Genomic DNA, 19,291 nt, shown 5'->3' with positions numbered 1-19,291 from the left:
GAACATGTTAGAAAAAAAAACTACTTTAGGGACAAGGGGAATTGAACATGGGATTTTTTTTAAAATTTTTTTTTAAATTTAAATTTAAATTTAAATTTTAAAAAAGGGGTAGGCAATTGAAAAGTCATTCTCTTTTCGAGAAATATGGGTGGCCCTGAAAAGGGCCTTTGGTTTTTTTTCTTCTTCTTCTGCTTCTAATTTCTTCTTTTTCTCCACCAACTTCTTATTTTCTCTCCTACACTCTTTTTCTTCTTTTTTTTCTCCTCCTCTTCTTTCTTCTTCTCTTCCTCCTCTTCTTTCTTCCTCTTCTCATTTTCTTCTTCCTTTTCAATTTTTTCATTCCATTTTCGTATTCTTATCCTTTCCTCTTCATCCTCCTTCTCCTCCTTTATCTCTTTCATGACACCACTTATTATGTCCTTTACTTTTCTTAAGTTATTAATTTCCATCTTTAGTCGATGGGGACTATAGGAATAGTGGTCTTCATTGAGTCTCACTAACATCTGCTCCATTATTCCTAAATTGTCTAAAACGTCTTGTAATTTTTGCATTTTGTCAAGGTAGTTCGAAGCCATCTTCTTTGTAGAATGGTTTGAACGACGAATACTGTGGGTTCTTATACGAAAAGCGCGGACGTGAAGGAAAACATCCCCTAGTTTTCTCATTTCATATAATATACTATCCACATAAGTGAAGCAACAATAAACAAACCCCAAATCTACTATTTACACACGCAAATCATTAAAACAAAATCCATAATCTACTATCCACACAATCGTACGTGAGCGGTTACAAAACCCAAACTATACTCTCCACATACGCTAAGAAACAATAAACAAAATCCATCATCTACTATTCACACAATCGTACGTGAGCGGTTACAAAACCCAAACTATACTCTCCACATACGCTAAGAAACAATAAAGAAACCCATAATCTACCATTCACACAAACTTACGTGAGCAGTTACAAACACAAACACACAAACACATACACTCGCACTATGAAAAAAGAGTTAGTGTTTATATTCACACTACTCTACCTACACACACACACACACACACACACACACACACACACACTTTGGCAAAGTGATGGTTATTTCTTTTCTAGAGTATTGGGTAGCCCTGAAAAGGGCTGTTTTTTTTGGAACTTCATGGACACCTGGTTAATGGTGGCACCTTCCAGGCCTGGCGCCACATACACATCTTGTTCCCCAGTTGCTTTTTACTTTTTGGGGGGAGAGAGCAGAGGCAGGATATGTGGCTTCAGAATCCCAATTTTCGGTTTCTGGGATTCTGAAATTTCTTCTTCTTTTCTCCTTTTCCTCCTCCTCTTCTTTGTATCTTCTTTCCTCCTCTTCTTTGTATCTTCTCTCCTCTTCTTTGTATCTTCTTTCCTCCTCTTCTTTGTATCTTCTCTCCTCCTCTTCTTTATTTCTTCTTTCCTCCTCCTCTCTCATCCTTCATTCTTCCACAATGGCCTCCGCGGCCAGTTCGTTCAACAGGCGCCTGGCATATTCCAGATGCACATGAAGTTCCAACAGTTTCGCCAGTCTCGTGTTCATTCTGGTGTTGATCAATCAACAAGGGTAGCTGGACTGCCGAACGAGTTTCAATTTATACTAAAACTGCGGACGTGAAGGAAAACATCCCCCTAAATAACATAAAATTGATCTTATCTAGATCATGACCAAAAAACAACGCGCGGACCTAAAAGAAACACTCACTCACTTTTTTATACTACCCATTCCTATTCTAAAAATTTTTTTCATTAATCACTCCAATATGCTATTCACATACGCAAAGCAATCCAATCAAACCCCCCCCAAATCTACTCTCCCCACACCTCAAACAGCAAAAAAAAAAAACATGATCTTAATCTACTATCCACACCAACGTACGTGAGATGTTACAAACACAAACACACAAACACATACCCTCACACTATAAAAAAGAGTTAGTGTTTATATTCACACTACTCTACCTACACACATTGGCAAATTGATGGTTATTTCTTTTCTAGAGTATTGGGGTAGCCCTGAAAAGGGCTGTTTTTTTTTGTTTTTTTTTTTTTGTTTGCTATGGCAATCTTTTAGTTTCTAAGAATGCGATGTCCTCTGAGGATAGACTTTCTGGCGATAGGTCTGCTTCTTCGGAAAGAGAAGAAGAACTCTTTGGTGTCGATACGACAATCGACAAAGCCTCTCTCAGGTTCAGGTTCCTGCTGCTGTTGCTGCTGCTGTTGTTGTTGTTGTTGCTGCTGTCTCTGAAGTCTGTACTTCTCTGTCCATTCTTCTTTCTCCCTGTTCACTTCTTCTCTGAAGAGCTCTTCTATCAAGTCTTCAGTGACTTTTAGCATTCTCACATTCTCTATCTCTTCTGGCTTCGGTATCAGACTGTGTCTGACCCTATGCAAATTCACGTAGGCTTCGTTTAGCTTAGCTAGTTTGGAGCACATCTTCGTAGGAGGATGAGTCGACAATGGATGGTTAGACTGGAAACAACCCGGTTCTTAAAGTCAAAGCGCGGACGTGAAGGAAAACATCCCTCCACGGTTTTCGAGCCGCAATGTTCAATGAGTGTCATGAGAGGGATAGTAAGAAGTCAAAGAGCATGAATCAAACATTCTTATAGCCAAACAAATCACAAAGGCATTTTTTTCAAAACACATCATTTTTTTATTCAAAAATCACTTAACACTAACCAACAACTCTAACATTTTTTAACAATAATCCAACAATATAACATCAAACATTTTTTTCAATTTACACTCTATTGTAAACAGGGTTGGCAACGTTGTGAATGAAATTGTGATTTCCACTGTTGCAAGTCATTGAGTCATGGATGGACACTACGTTTCCTAGCTTAAGACAACAAAATAAGCATACTAGTCACAAAATCAACGATTTACTTTCTCATCGTTTCTAGAAAAATCACGATCAAAATAAGTCACTAAATGTTCTTTTGCTGATAATAAGTGACCAATTTCGATCTCGACTTTCTCTTTGAATTTGTCAAAGAGGGTTTTGATGTAATGGATGTCTCGAGTCGTTAATGGAGGACAGAAATGTTCACGCAAGTCTTTATACCACCAACGTAACACGTCTTTTTTAAACAGACTCCAAGCTTCGTCCAGATATTCGTTGAATTTTTCTTCTTGACTGATGTTTTGACATCCATAGTAATCATGCTTCATCCATGTCGTAATTGTGTCTGCCAGGTATATAGCACAGTAGGAGACCAATTGCTGTTCTTGTTCTGGACATCTCGACTTGATCACGATGTCCTTTTCGTCTTTGTGTTGGGATTCTCCTTCCACGGTCTCCTCACATTCCATCTTCAAAGCTTCTCCACTAGGTAAAGAGGGATAACAGTCTTCCATAGCTTCTAGTAATCTAGAATGACTTCTCTCAAACTGTTGATTTCTATGGTATTATCGAATTCTGCATACAGGATGACGTTCACTGTCTCGTCCAGTGGCTTTGCAAACTGAAGTTCCACACGAATCTGGCCAGATTTTATAGGGTGGAAATGTCCCTCGTCGCTGCCTTGGTCTGGAGTGAAATCGAAAGCCCACAAAGCGTAGCCTCCTGCATAATCCTCGTACGTAATGCCGTGACTGGTGTTGGTTCCTAACTGTCCCGTGGCTTCGTACAGCGACAAGTACGACCTCAAGTAATTCTTCTTGTCAAAGTTAGGTTCGAAAGGTCGGGTACACAAGGTCTTGCCATCGCGACTGACTTCGATCTTGGACACGTCAAAGTGTTGAAAGTAGAAAGGATTTTTAGCGATAGCTCCGTTGAAGGCTGTATTCTTGACCATACCAACAATCAAACGTTTGGGTAACTGTCCTTGGAACAGATGATCTTCAATCATGGATCGCTGTCCCCTAGGAATGGTGAAGGTTTTCACTTCTACGCGTCGGATCGGATACTTGACGGTCGTTCTGCTCAACGTCTGACTGATGTCGTTTCCCACTTTAGGTAACACTTCCACACGGCGTACGTAGAGTCTGGCTTCTTGGATTTTGGTTTTGTAATTATCGTCACTATCAGCTATTAAATGGAAAGCGGCACTGCTCCGATTCAGTCTCAGGCGGACATCCACCCCGTTCAGCAAATATTTTTCTTGCAACCACATGTCCAAATGCAAACGATCCATCAGTTCTAAACTCTGTCCGTCTTTGATTCTGTCTCTTCGTTCTACAAATCCCGCATTGTGGTCTTTGGCTGTATCAGTTTTGAATGTTTCAAATTCGCCTGCATCGTCAGCTTCCCATACCACACAGGTACTGAGATGAGTGTTCTTGACGTCTATTCCGTACGTCAAGAGATTTTCCAGGTACACTCGATAAGGGTAAGTATCCATGCTGCTACTGACTAGTTTGTTATTCAAGTACAAGTCCACTCCGCTAAACAAGGAATGCATGAAATTGTTGACGGGAGCTACTGGCTCAGTGTCTATAGCATTTCCATCCTTATCTTGAACTTTGACTTTCAAGTACAAGTAACTGCTATTCAAATCGATGTAATCTTCGGGCTGTCCTTTGATTTCAAACTCGATGGGAGCGGAATCGGTCAATGAGGAGACGGGATGAAATTCCACCCATTGGGATTCTTGCATGGTCATCATGGTGGGTGGCATGGCAAACAGATCCAGTTCCGTCTTGGAACAGGCGCAAGACTCTCGGTGCATCATTTTTTATGTTGCTGTGTCTCAATAATCGAAAACGTCTAAGTCTCGAACGGTTCTTCTTTTCTTTGCCTTTCTAGCTTTAAGTCTGGTGAAAGGGTGTTTTCTTCGTCGTCTCTTTCTGCCTTGTCCTTGCTGAATGCCTGACTCGGTAGCGTGCAGGGCATTTATAGGTGTTTCGCGTCGGCCCAAACGGTCTTTGCCTGTTTGCAGCAAGACATTTTTGCCTGCCCTCATGAAGGCTTCTTTAGGGTTTTGTTTGTCGATGGTGACATTTTGGAGAAATTCTTTGCCTTGCGTCAGTGCCGCATCTTTCAAGGCGTGCAATCCGCATGTCACCATCGGTTTCAACACTGGGGCCACCGAACGAAAGGCCGATTTTAACATATCTCCTAAACCGTGTCCTCGCTGTCGTGCAACCCCTCGATACACTGGATACATGACTTACGAGTCGTGAGAGAACCGTTTTCGAAAATGGAGTTTCACCGTGACTTTTCCTTTGGTGAATGGAATATTTTGTCCCAGATCTCCTTTTATAGCAATGTTGACCGTGTCCAGATACGACTTGCTGACAGGCAAATAATGAGGATGTACAAATTCCCGGTGGATGTGGTAAGTGTTTCCACCTTCCTGGTCGCTGGTTGTGGTACTATCCACTTTGAAAGGAATGACACGCAGTAAGGGCACAGAGGTGTGTCCCACCACGTTATACTCCACCACATCGGAGTACACGAACATCAAATTCAGTCCTTGGTTCAGTTCTACAGGGAATCGAAAAAACTTGTAAAATTCCGTATTGCTGTTGATCTTCGGTTTAAAATTTGGAGCCATTTTTGTGTCTCCACCTAAAATATTAAACAAGTCACGATTAAAACTGATGGACAACGTTTGGGTATCCTGAAATTTCATCAGTAAGCGACGAGCCACTTTATGGTACTCCAGGGTGACACTTTTTTTGACTCTGTTCAGGGCTTTGCCAAAGGCTAACTCGAACCTGGAAGTAATGGTGTCCACCAAATGTTGACCACTAAAATAAAACCCTGCCGGAATTTTCAAGGTGTAGATATTGAAGGGTGAATTGTTGGATGGTCTTGTGTCCCCTGAAAACCCGATGTCATTCATGACTTCTTGTAATTGTTGGTTCAGGATTTCGACCTCAAAAGTGTTTTGCTTTTCGGCGATGTTTTGGATTTGTGTAGGGTGAATCATTTCTACCAAAGCCACTTCCCAATGGGCTTCGTGATCTAACTGGATGGCTTGAGGTAATTTGGCCGTGTAACAGCACAACGTGTTGTTGGGGAACACCTCCATGGAACTGTCACTGGGTAAGGTCAAGTAAAATTGGTTTTGGTGACTCATAATTCCAGAGTTCTGTGGCTGTCCGAGGGGTTACTGGACGTCAGAGGCGTGTCTCCGCCCAAAATGAGGTTCTGGTTGTGATTGTTGTTGGAGTGGTGACTGGCACTGGCACTGGACACAAAGTTCCCGTGGTTCCCGTTCGAGGAGAATTTCAGAGAGGGATTGGGAAGCAGGTAACCGATGCAACTGCTCAATAAAATGGTCCACAATTGTTTGTCTCCTTGTTGCACACTCAAATTGGCGATGGCTACCCCGATGTCACAATACACCACGAAGATTTGGCAGAAAAAGACGATTTGCGTTTTAGGCACACGTTCTCCACACCACACCCACAAGGGTTGTTTTTGTAAATCTTGCACAGAAGAACTAGGTGAAGGAGGAGTGGTCGACGTAGCTGCGTCTGTGTGAAAGGGCATGATGGTCACTTCTTTTTATAGTCGATGACTTGCGAAGCGTCGATCCAAGAATCAAAACTGGGTGGATATCCTTTCCAACGTACTTTGACTTCTTTGACACGTCGTTTGCCCACTTTACGGGTTCTGCGTTCGAGAATGCTTTCGATGTCGTACACGTCGTCTTCTTTTTTGGTGACACGTTGTAACTCGGGCAAATAAAACGTTCCTTTGAGCACTTCTCCGTTCATGTCTTCCAATTTATAGACGGCAGGATGACGGCCATGCACTCGTCCAGTGACGCGAAACAATTCGGTCGTCCAGTTAGGTAAGTAACCTTTGTCGAAAGTGCGCTTCGTTTTGCCAATGCGCACCCAATCTCCTACGGCCAACTCTCCACTTTTCTTGGGGACAGCCCTCGTCGGGGACGTACCAAACAGGCGCTCAAACACCAACACTTCGTTGTCGGGAGTCACGTCTTGCGGGGCACGTCCGATGCTTCGATGGTAAGATTGGTTGTACGCTTGCACCAGGTGCGGTAAGATGTCGATGTACTTCAGAGTGTGGTGATGCGTAAAATATTTCCACATGCGTTCTTTCAAAGTGCGTTGAAAACGTTCCACGATGCTGGCTTTGGTTTCGGGATTCTCGGTGGTAAAAAAATGAATGTCACGTTTCTTTAATTCTTTTTGGAAAGCTTGGTTCAGAAATTCGGTGCCTTTGTCCGTTTGCCATCGAAGAGGGTGACGGCCACTTTGTTTCAACACTCGTTGCAGGGCTCGCACTAACTCGCTGCTCGATTTGGAAGTCAAGGGCACGACCCAGGCAAATTTGGAAAAGACGTCGATGACACAAAACAAATATTTGTAGCCACGATTGTAGCTGGCCAAATGAGAGACATTGGCTAAATCGGCTTGCCATTGATGATCGATGCCTTCCACTCGGGTGCGACTTCTGGCAAACTTGCGTCAAATGGGTTTGTGTAAAGTGTAGGTAGCATGTTCTTGTAACCATCGTTGCACTTAAGGTAAACGGAGACTTTTCAGTCGCGTTTTGGCAGCACGATACAATTTTTGAACTCCTGCGTAACCTGCAGGATGGGAGGGATCGTAGTAAATGCTGGCTAAGACTTTTTCCATTTTTTGTGTTGGTTGGTGTGTTAATAAGACACCCACTCTTGGAGGATGCTACTCTTTTTCTCTTGGGGTATTTTCTTGGATTGCAATGCTTTGCGTGTGCGACCGGCAATAGGTGTTGAAGAGGAGGATGTCTGAGCGGGGGATATCGGTTCTTGTTTCACTTCTGTCTTCACTTTCTTTTTCTCTTGTGATGAAGAAGGGGTGGCCATCATCTTTTTAATCCATCCAATTCTGGAGGTAGGTGGTGTTGTTAACTTGCGTACTTTTTCTGGTGGAGTTTGAAACCCTTCTTCTTCTTCTCCTTTTCCTGTCTTGGTCACTGGTAGTGGTGGTACTGGTACTGGTGATGGTGCTGGACTTTTCATCAAGGTCTTAAAATCTTTCAGAGTGGGTAGAGCTGTTTCGTCTAAAGCTTTCTGGTGAAAGAGTTGCAGTCGTTGCAAGAGTTGACCGTACTTTTGCGATTTTTCTGTTTCGGACAAATCTTGGCGATCCATCAAGGACTGCAATTCGTGTTGTAACTGGGACATCTCGCTCAAATGGGGATTGGGAGGTAAATGCGGGGTGCGTTGTTCTTGCCACCGATGGTATTCCATCCATCGTTTGTAAGGCACTAAAGCTAGTTTTCGTCCTTCCATGGGGTTGTCGAGGCCCCGAGTGGCCGAGTGGTCTAAAGCGCTCTCAGTTACGGATCACTGCCATCTCACCTCTGTCTGCGTGGGTTCGAGTCTCGGATTCGACCAATGTGGGTATGTGAGAAAACTTGCCAGTAGCTTCTCGTGGGTCGGTGGTTCTTTCTGGGGTTTTCCCTGGTTCTTCCTCCACCATTAATACTGGCCGCCATGTATAGCCTATCGTGTGCTGAAAAATGGCGTTAAACCATACAACAACAACAACATCCATGGGGTTGTCAGGGGTCGATTCTGAAATCTTGGGACTTCCGAGGGCCTTTTTATCTTGCTCCCACCAGTCCTCCCAACATGGTTCCCAAGACTCCTTTCAGTAAGGGGCCTAACAAGAGAGGTAAAATGCCTCCACGTTGGACCAACATCTTCTTTTTTTGACGAATCGGAATTTTCTTTTGAACCATTTGGCGAAGAAAGTGACGATGTTTGCTTAAGCATTCTTTCTGGTGTTTGGACAAAGGGATCGTGCCTTTCAAGACGTTCAAACAACATTCGCACACGGTATCGATGACCTCTTTGGAGGCCGATTGAATGAGTTTTTTTCGTAGAGGTGGAGAAGCTTTGGACAGGACAGATAACATGTCCTCATGTTTGATTAAACGTGGTGGTAGTCCTTTTCTTTTCTTTCCTTGGGGTTTTCTGGAGGGTGACATCTTTGAGTCTTCAGGAGCACCAAAAAACACTGATACCCTACTTGGTCACACACCTTTTTTATACTGGAACGCGTCGCCACTGATTGTCTTTACGTCGTATCAATTTGAGGACAGGCATGACACGTCGTGCAGGGGTACGTAACGGACTAAATCGAGCCAGTTCTTGCTTGGACAAATCCAGTAAACTTTGTAACATGCCCGATCTTTCTTGGACTTTGATTTTGGGAGAAGGTACTTTGTGAGCAGCAGCCACTGCCACTAAATTGGAGGGTCCTACCACTGGGGAAGTAATTTTTGGGGTCATCAACGGAGAAGTTCTTGGTGTGATCAACGTCTCCAAGTACTCTTCAGTTCTTGGTGTCATCAACGGAGAAGTGGATGAACGTGAGGCTGCCGGAGATGCGGTCACCGTCGTGGCAGGTCGTGGTTTGCGAGTGTAAAGTTGCGTCCTGGCCGAAGTGCCTCTCTTGCGACTAGTTTTCTTCTGTGGACTTTTCTTTTTCTGGGGACTTTTTCTCTGTTTCTTTTTCTGGGGGCTTCTTTTCTTTTTCTGGGGTGGGGTCTGGTCAGAGGAGGGTCCCGCCACTGGAGAAGTTCTTCTTGGGGACCTGGTCTTTTTCTTCTTCTTGGGGCTTCGTTTGGGGGCATTAGGATCCCATCTTAAGAGAGAGCGAATGATGACCCCTCCTAGAGTACCGCTCCCTCCAGGTTTCAAAATGATTTGTTTTTTGGTTTGAGTGTCGATGCGGGTATCGGCCAGTTGGACCAAAGCGACTTTGTTTCGATCGAAAAAGCGTTTGGTTTGATGAGGAATCTGAATGATTCCTTGGAGTAATTGACGTGCCGTCACCGTGAACCATCGTAAGACTTCTTTGAGACTAGCTTCTAAGACACGAGCTCGTATTTGTGGATTTTTTCTCGACTGATGCCATACAAGGCACTAATCAATTTGACGGGAAGATGCGACTGAAGGGGCGTCATGTTGACGCTGTGTGAGACAGACGAAAAGGATCTGAGGTTTTTATAGATTTTTTTTGTGGAGTGAAATTAAGTCGAGGACGGAGACGTGTACAGGACAGGCCCTCCGTCTTGGCACCAGTGGTGAAACAAGTGGGTACGAAATCGCAAATCCTCGGGGGTCGTAGGTTTCAAATCGACGAGTAAATAGGCGTGTGGAGTTTGAGTGGCATCGTCGTACGCCTGAGTCAGCCAAGGCGTTCCTAACTGTTTGGCTAAGACTTGCACTTGCGATTTATCTCGAGGGCTTTTAAACAAGACCACGTAATGCGCATTGAGACTGGGCTTTACTTTGTTGAAACAAATTTTGGGTGATGTAAACGACACTGGCATTACGGTGATGCCCTTTGCGCGTGAACCACAGTTTAATTTCTTCTTCCTCTTCTCCTAACATGTCGTCAAAATGACCAAATGGGTTAGACGGGAGTCAGAGACGATGCCGTCGTCTTCTTTAGGAATGCCTTCCACAAACACGATGGAATCGCCTTGACTTTCTCGCAAGAGGCTGTACGCCGATTGCCACTCTTTGTAACAAAACACGATCCGTTGAGGTGGCCGATCGATCAAATGATGTTTATGTTCGATCAAACGTTTGACGAATTCGGTTTTGCCTGAACCGCTAGGTCCAGCAATGAGCATGTTAAAGGGATGGCGAAGATACAAAGCCTCCCAACTGGCACGATCTAAGTGTTCGTCGATGACTTTGACAGTAGAGGAAGAGGGAGCAGAGACAGCAGAGGTAGCCATAGTGTGAGAAATGTCACTTGTGACACGAAAACAAACAAGACAAGAGTTTATATACTTTTTTTCAGAACACGTTTATTGAATGTTTCAAACATGAATACGAAAGACAAAAATACATAAAAGCCAAAGGCTTAAGTATAAGGATAAAAGGCACATGATAACCATTAACGTGGAATAAACACAAATGTCTGTACAATATGTTTTGGGTAATGTTCTAACCAGTTCTATAGTAGGGGGTAAGGTCACACAAGTGTCCTCCCGAAAGGGTCTTTCAGGCCTGTCCACGACAGTCCCGTCCTGGGTGACGGGTTCTTCTGGCACCGTCACTAACACAGGTTGAAAAGTCGCAAGGCTCACAATCGCATTCCACTTCAGAAGCCCCACACTTGAATTGTGCCTGTCTAAACTTGTTTTGTGTTTCTCTGAAAGTATTCATCTTGTTCGCTCGGTCTTGGTAGTCACAATGAACTATCGATCTTGCCTAGGGTTTCTTTTTATATACAGACCAATACCGACGTGTCCATACGGTAAGGTGAAATGATTGGGAAGTCGCACTCGCTTCTGGTACACGATTTGATAGTCTTTTTCCAAGGGTCGACTGACGATGTGGTGAGTGGGTAAACGTACAATTTTGTTCGGTTGATAGGTGGTCACTTTAAAGTTTGCATCCTCTCCCGATTGCAAGGCTTCTTTCAATACCCCAAAGTTCACCACACGACTGGTACGATAATTCAGAGTCAAACCTTTCACTTTACACGTCGTGTGCAATTCTCCTTGTGGGTCCCGGTATTCGTAGCCGTAATTTTTGGGACCACCACTGACGAAACTTAGAATCTTGTCGTCGGGATGTTCGTCTGTCCAGGCTCATAAACGGTCTCCTTCGATGTCAGGGTGATGTTGACTCGGATGATGGATGTAAATGCAACTGTCCGTGTCAAAGTACAGGACACGTTCCCCTAACAGTTCTAAAGCTTCGTAAAATTTTAAGCGAGCATGAGCTGTCACGTAAGCCGCAATGATGACATTTCCAAAGGGGTCGTCTTGTACAAAGTCCAGATCTTCTTCGTAATTGACCAAGATCAAATCCTCGCGAACGACGTCCACGTGTTTCATGTATTTGGTTTTGTCGTGAATCATCTGAAAGTAGCGGGAAGGTTCTGTCAAATATTCCGTCTTGGGTAAACACGGTCGTTGTGCCATTTTACCCCACAAGCAATTTAACATCACTTTGGCAAACGACCGCCTGCCTTCGTTTTTCTCGATATGGTCTAAAGAGATGCCTTCTTGTTCATAGTATTTCTCTTTGAATTGTATTTGGTCTTCGGGAGTGTGACACCAGGACGGATAGCCGCTGGCTTCTTGCTTCAGTTTCAAAAAGGCATCCACGTAGTCGGCGAAAATGCCTTTCTGACTGGGGTCACCCTTGTGGTATTGTTGTGTCTTGGGAAAGTGGCAAATTTCGTACACTTCTAACAGTTGGTATCCCATGTCCAGAGCTTTGAACAATTCTACGCTGATCCAGGTTCCCGTCAAGGCACGTTCTTCCTGGGTGTGCTGACAAGGTTGGTCTTGGTTGCACGTTTCGGCACAAGTACGGCACAATGGAAACATCAGTTTGCCTTGACAATGGTGAGGTAAGACGGGATGGTATAGGTTCGTGGGAGGCAAAACTTTACACTTGATCAAGCCTTCGTATTGTCGAATGTTTTTCAGGTCGATGTGTTCCGTGAACAATTGTGGGTGCCCTGCAGGAAAGGGACAATATTTGCACACGTAAGGATACAGCGAACACACGTCCAAGTATTTGATTTCTTCTCCTTTCTCTTCGTCGGCTTGGTACAGCAAACAGGTGGCATTGGTCCTTCCTCCGTACAAACTATCCCTCGGGTTTAGGGGGTCCATCAGCTTGTAACTTTCCACGGCACGTTTAAACTCGGGATCGGTTTTCATACGGTGATCGTACTCATGTTCCCACATTTCCACCACTTGGTATCCTTGCTGTTCTAACTTTAGGCGTCGCTGACAAGTGTCCTCGTACAAGTCTTCCATGGTTCCTTGTAAAAACTGATTTTTAGTGCTACGATCAGGGTAACAGACGGGACATCCGTGAAATAAGCAACCGTTAAACTCGTACACGATCTTGGGGTTTTCTAAGTCCCAGCCATCGACCGAATACGTTCCGATGGTCTTTTCGCCTCCTCCGTTGCGGGCATGCTGAATCCATTTGTCTTCCTTGTCGCACAAGTAATGTAACCAACGTAGGGCTTTGACCGAGTATTGACGTTTGACATAGTGGGTCGTTTGAGGACTGATGACAGCCACGGTGTTTTCAGGCATGAATCGTTGTCGATACACTAAGGAACACGCTTTGGCAATGGTGCAAGCTTCTTTCAAAGGATCGACCCCTCCGTGTTCCATGAACAGTTCTCGAAATTTTCCACAGCAACACCGTAAAATGTCCACGTCAGAATGACAATACTTTAGCATTTCTTCCTGAAAGTCGAAAGGGGCGGAGGCGTGAGTTTGGTACCAAGCGTAGAAAGCTTCTCGTTGTTCGGTACGCATGTTGTCGGGGTCGTAATAGTGAGCCTCGGGCAAATGGGGTAGAACGGCGTGTTGATTGGCTTCCGTATTGAAAAAGTGAGGAAAATAACCTTTAGCCATTTCTGTCATTCCAAACGTTTTAGGCATTCGACTCAAAGGCATGGCCAAGTAACTCATCGAATCTTTAAACTGCACTTGTCCCACTTGCATGAAAATGATTTTGGCTCCGTTCAAAGTGACTTTAGGACGTTCGGTGCCATGTTCCGTATAGTACCTCAAAAGAAACTGTCCATCGTATCCGGAGAAATTGTGAGCCATCACCGTGGCATGACGATGACAATCTTCGTAACGTTCGATGTCCTCTTGGCTCCACGTCTTGTCGATGGGGTCTAAAACCCATTGTGCAAAATCGGCTAACGTGTTCGGTCCCCGAAAGATTTTTTTCACGCCCTCCAGGAATCTTGCTGCAGTGAGGGCAATGACTGAAAATAGATTCTTGAATGCACTTCTCGCACGCTCGATGAGCCACGCAGAAATTAGGAATGTGAATCCAGTCTCTTGCATGCATTCGAAATCAAAAAAGATGAAATTGCCTTTCTTCTTGTGACCGTCCTCTTTCTCTGGTGGGGGTTGGTATTTTTGCACGTAGCATTGGTGTTCCAAGTCCACGATGTGGTGACAAATGTGACATTTTTTCTTTCCTGAACATACGTGTGCCTTGGTATTATTGGTACGTAGGCCTTGTCGACACGTAGGGCACAATCTCAGCAGTTGACAAGCACATTTCTGCTGTGAACCTTGCGTCTTCAGATGTTGTTGGTAACAGGCAGGGCTGACAAACTTGCGCAGACAAGCAGGACATTGTACTCTTTCTTGTCCTTTGCTCATACAGGGTGGAGAGGCCAAACATCCTGGGCATTTCCATCCGCAATGTTTGTGTTGCTCTCGATTGTTATAGCCATAGTCACATTTCTCACAGTAATAATTGTATCCCAGGAATCCAGTGATAGTGGTAATGGTATCGAAATGGTCATCATGATAATAGACATGAATGTATTTTGCGTCCTTAAAGTCTTTCCCTCGAAACAACAGAGGTCCGCGCATTTCTTGAGGGTGCACTTTCAAGGTGTAGAGTGGAGCTAGGACATCTTGCAATTTCTGCATCTCAGGAATGCCACAGGGTGTGTCTTTGGACAGTCCGGCTTGTTGTAACAGGAGTTCTGCTTCGTTTCGTTGTTTGGCTCGGTCGGATCGTTGAATAGTTTTCCAGGCTCTTTTCCATTCTACCGTGTCGTTCTTGTTGGCATAGGTTCGTCGCACCACGATGGCTCGGGCTAAACACATCTGGTCTTGAGAATTGTGAATTTGGACGAGACTCTTTTTGGTGTTGCGAAGGTCGTTCACCAATAACACCTTATTGCGTTGTCCGGTCCCTTGAGGAGGAGAGACGTGGGCCATTTTCAGTGTGGCTTTACCATCGGTGATGTCAAACTGGTCATTAGATTGTTGTACGTGTTGAATCTTGTCCATGACTTTGGAAGGGGTTAGTTCTGCGGGTCTGCTAAACTCGATCCAAACAGGGGATTTCAAGCTGTCGTGATCTATGGATAGTGTCAAGCGATCGTCTTCTTTGGGTTGACATTGTCGCTTGAGTGCGGTGAGCAAAGAATCCCACATCTCGGTGATAAACCCTTCTGCTTTCTCCAATGGTATGTCGGACTTGAAATCTTTAAACTTCACTGTGTAGGTGTAAGCCGTGGTTCTAAATTTTCTAGAGGAGCGCTTTTCTGTCTCTCGAATGGAATAGTACTTTTCAGGGTTGACTAAGAGTGGTGAACTTTGTTTAGAGGGTTCGGATTCTGGTTCACTCATGTCCTCTTCAAAATCACTGGCATGAATTTGTGCCAAGACTTCAGCTCTGGTACGAGGCGATAGATCACGTTTCTGCCTCTTACTTTCTTCTTCTTTCTTCTCGAATGAATAGGATCGTTTCATCTTGAGTGAAAAACGTCAAATGACTCAAGTTTAAACACCATAGACTAATTTATAGTCATGGCAAACCAGCGTATATAAAAAGGGTGTGTGTCTTGTCCTTTCACTATTCATTTCACTCTCAAACCAAGCACAACAATGGAAGAGACTACCCAGATGGAACGTTTCATCAGGGCTTTGCGAGGGGTCATTAGAAAATTCTCTTCAGACCAGCCGACGGACTACTCTCCTTCCTTTCGAGATAAAAGTCAAGATGCTTGCTATATCTGTCAGAAGAAAGGGCATTGGTCTTCAGAGTGTCCAGACCATCAAAAAAGAACAAAAACAGGGGCTAGAAAAGACAAAAGTCAAGATACCTGTTATTATTGTCAAGAAAAAGGACATTGGTCTCCAGATTGCCCAAAAAAGAAACAAGAGGAGTCGGAAGAAAAGAGGGATTCTTCAGAAGAAGAGAGAGATTCTTCAGAGGAAGAAAGCAGCCAGGTGAAGAAAAAGAAACAGGAGAAGAAAAGAAGAAGGGAAGAAAGTGAGGAGGAAGAGGAGGAAAAGACTGTGACGGTGAAGAAATTGAAAAAAAAGAGAGAGTAAAAAAAGAAACAGAAGAAGTGAATGTAATTTATAAAGTGTTCTGTTGTGAATTGTGAATTGGATTGTGACTATGGAGAAAAGAATACATTAATTATATAAGGTAAGTGTCTTTGAGTTTTGATTTTAAAATAAGAAGCTACACTCACGCACTCATACACAGACATGTACTATAAGGGTAAAATGTTTTTTTTGTTGATTTTTGAGTTATTGGCAAATTGAAAGGCTATCTCTTTTCGAGAGAAGTGGGTGGCCCTGAAAAGGGCCTTTTTTGGTGTAGGGGTGAGTTTAAGCAATCAACTTTAACTGCCTTAAGCCTTTGCCACGGCCGAGGCCTACTTCTGATGATGATGATTGGGTTGAAATCATTAAGGGTGGTACGATAGGCTTAGTCACAGGGTTGACGTGTTTAGCTCAGGAAGGTCGTATTCTCTTCGGTCGTGATAAAGAAGTCTGACACATTTGTTTCAGACTTCTTAACTCCGCTAAAATGTCCAACAGTACCGTAGCCGTTTGATTTTCACCCTCTTGTTTCTTTGCTGCTACTTCTTCTTCTTCTTGTTTTTTTCTTACCTCTTCTTGTTGCTGTTGCTGTTGCTGTAGGAGAAAAGCTTGTTCCGCTTCCTTTTGTCGTTGCATAAATTTCTCCAATTCTTCTTTCTGTCTCTGTCTAAAATTCTCCACTTGCGGTAATGAAGAATGAGACGAAGGTTCCGGAACAAATTCTTGCGAGGTAAGAAAATCCACAAAATCCCAATGTACCTCTTCTGAAAGTAAGTCCGGGTTCCCTTGGGCGGTCTCCACTGCTGGTGCACCCCAATGGATCGTTTTCTGAGTTTCCATCATGTTGAATCACTGTCGCATAGATTGACAGCACACAGGCGCTAGCGAATCTATATAGACCACATGACGTCACAGACTGCTCTCTTCGGATTGGATGCGGACTGACTGAATTTTGTAACGCGTGTTCGGATTGGTGAATGAACTCAATCCGTTTCAATCCTTCCTCTACCTATAAATAAGCGCAGTTCACTGCATTGATTCACCTGTTCTCGTCGCCTCACGATGTGGACCACAGTTAAATCATCCAGCCTTGTGTCTTCAATGATGTTTAGGACGGACATGCTCATGTATGTCCGGTCCAAGTGGACTGTTGTTGATAGGACAGATACTAGTCTATGGATGAGAAGAGTTTACATAGAAAGACAAGGATGCCTCAAGAGGGTACTTGTGTATGGACCTGCAGTTAGAAGGAGTTTAAGAAGAAGAAGATGTGACAGATGCCGTCTATGTTAATATTAATATTAACATAAATCCAAAGGCCCTTTTCAGGGCCACCCACATTTCTCGAAAAGAGATAGCCTTTCGATTGCCTACCCCTTTATAAAAATTTAAAAAAAAAAAAATCCCATGTTCAATTCCCCTTGTCCCTAAAGTAGTTTTTTTTCTAACATGTTCAATTCCCCTTTGTCCCTAGACAAACCCAAACTCTATTCCCATGTTCAATTCCCCTTGTCCCTAGACAGACCCAAACTCTATTCCCCATGTTCAATTGCCTTTGTCCCTAGAATCGATATTTTTTTTTTTGCATTGTTCGAATGCCTTTGTCGCTAATCTCAATATTTCCTTTTTTTTTCCTTTCTCCAATGTTAAATTCCATTGTCGCTAATCTTACCCAGGGTTTTTTGCCCATGTTAAATTTCCATTGTCGCTAATTTTACCCAGGGTGGTTAATGTTAAATTTCCATTGTCGCTAATCTTACCCAGGGGGTGTTTTTAATGCTAATTCCCATTGTCGCTAATCTCACCCCTTATACTACTAGTGATGAAATATTTGATAAGCAGGGAAAATCAAAAACAAGTATTCTTTCATTGCAAGATAGTACTGTTAGATATAATAGAGTAACTGAAAATAGCATAGCTGTGTTTGATAGCAATGGAAGAATTAATCCTGATATTATTATTTCAACGATATTGTTCGCAGTCGAGTACAAATATGCGGTGATAGAATAACTGGTTCTCTCAATGTGTCAAATAATAAAGTTACTGACCTTGGAGAACCAGAACAAGATAATGACGCTGTAGCAAAGAAATACATCGACAATTTAAACCTCCCAATGATGAACTCGTTAGTTTCAATTAATAATGAAATGACCACAATTACATCTGATTATAATACTCATGAAAACAAATTTTCGAATTATCGCAAAAGAAAAAATGAAATTATTGATGATTTTTTTGGGGGAAAGCCAGCATTTATTTGGTATCAAACTCTCTGACATCAGAAAGATCACCGACAGTGTAGCATATACAGTACCACTAAACAAATCTATTAAACATCGCGCTGAGGTTACCGGTATATACAGGTTCTCAGTACTTGGCACTACAACATTTACAATATCCACCACAATAGCCCGGCGTTATCCACTAACTGTATCCTCTGGATCTATGTTATTGATGTTGGAGCAAAACGACGAGGAAACATTTCTTGTGGAACCTGAAAAAACACACTCGGCTTGATTTACTATTGTTGTCTTGAATTAGTAGCTAAATTCAATCGGCTTGATTTACTATTGTTGTCTTGAATTAGTAGCTGTTAACGAACCAACATTATCAGCGGCAATAGGAATAAATTCGCTAGTTTATGCTGTAGATATATATCAATCATCAATCCAAAGCGTGCTAGAATGGCTAGATATCCCGTCAAAATTTCAAGGACTACCAGAACCAAAACCAGATGATTTTCTCACGGATAAGAAAATATTTATAAAACTTCCAGAGTATCGAAAAGAAGAACAATGGACTACGGAAATTACGTCTGATGGTACAAGGCTTCCTTTTAGATTTGGTTTTGCTTACTTAGCGGACATTAATGAGGATGAATTCCTCAAACAAGAAATTGATGTATATTCCAGCCGTATCAAGTTAGAATATAAACATGTGCTCAATCAACTGCAAAATGTATTTTTAAGCGTCACAGAAAAATACAGCAACCATATAAAACAGCAGGATCATCGCAATAATACAACATTTAAATCAGGTTATATCCGACCTTGAGCTTGCCAATAAAAATGTCATCGAAAATATAATTGACCACGGTGATGACGCAGTTAATGTCTCAACAATTAAGCAATTACTCCTGAAAGCATATATGATTACAGAAGAACAATTAGCAAAATTCATATATATCTGCACCTACGCCGCCTCTCATCACCCGACAGCTAAATCTGACCCAAGTAGGGCAAAATAACAGTTAAAAGAAAAGCAGCTGGAGTGGCGGATTGAGATTCAAAAACGCTTGCAGGAAAGGTTTTAGAGGCAGTGCCCGGTATCATTGCCACTATTGTGGCCGGAAATATGGTGATACCTATCGTTATAATGGTGATACCATTATTTGCTGTTCTCTGATATTACACTGACAAGCCATGATAGAAATGCTAGTGTAAACAACCAGAGGGCCGCAAGCCCTAGCTCAATGCCTCCAAC

General features: G+C 43.1%; 1 protein-coding gene across 1 annotated transcript in view; it reads right to left on the bottom strand.

Moving 5' to 3' along the window:
* Window positions 1-18,039: 18,039 nt before the first annotated feature.
* LOC149776440 (solute carrier family 35 member F5-like) overlaps window positions 18,040-19,291 on the bottom strand; it is an 80,746-nt gene continuing 79,494 nt past the window's right edge. Inside the window, exon 15 of the mRNA XM_089940854.1 lies at window positions 18,040-18,302. The gene's annotated coding sequence lies outside the window, so the exon portion shown is untranslated. The remainder of the gene's footprint in view (window positions 18,303-19,291) is intronic.

Source organism: Sinohyriopsis cumingii, chromosome 18, assembly GCF_028554795.1.
Source record: "Sinohyriopsis cumingii isolate HCF-2022 chromosome 18, ASM2855479v2, whole genome shotgun sequence".
NCBI classification, from domain to species: Eukaryota; Metazoa; Mollusca; class Bivalvia; order Unionida; family Unionidae; genus Sinohyriopsis; species Sinohyriopsis cumingii.
This window is presented reverse-complemented; position numbering and strand designations above follow the sequence as displayed.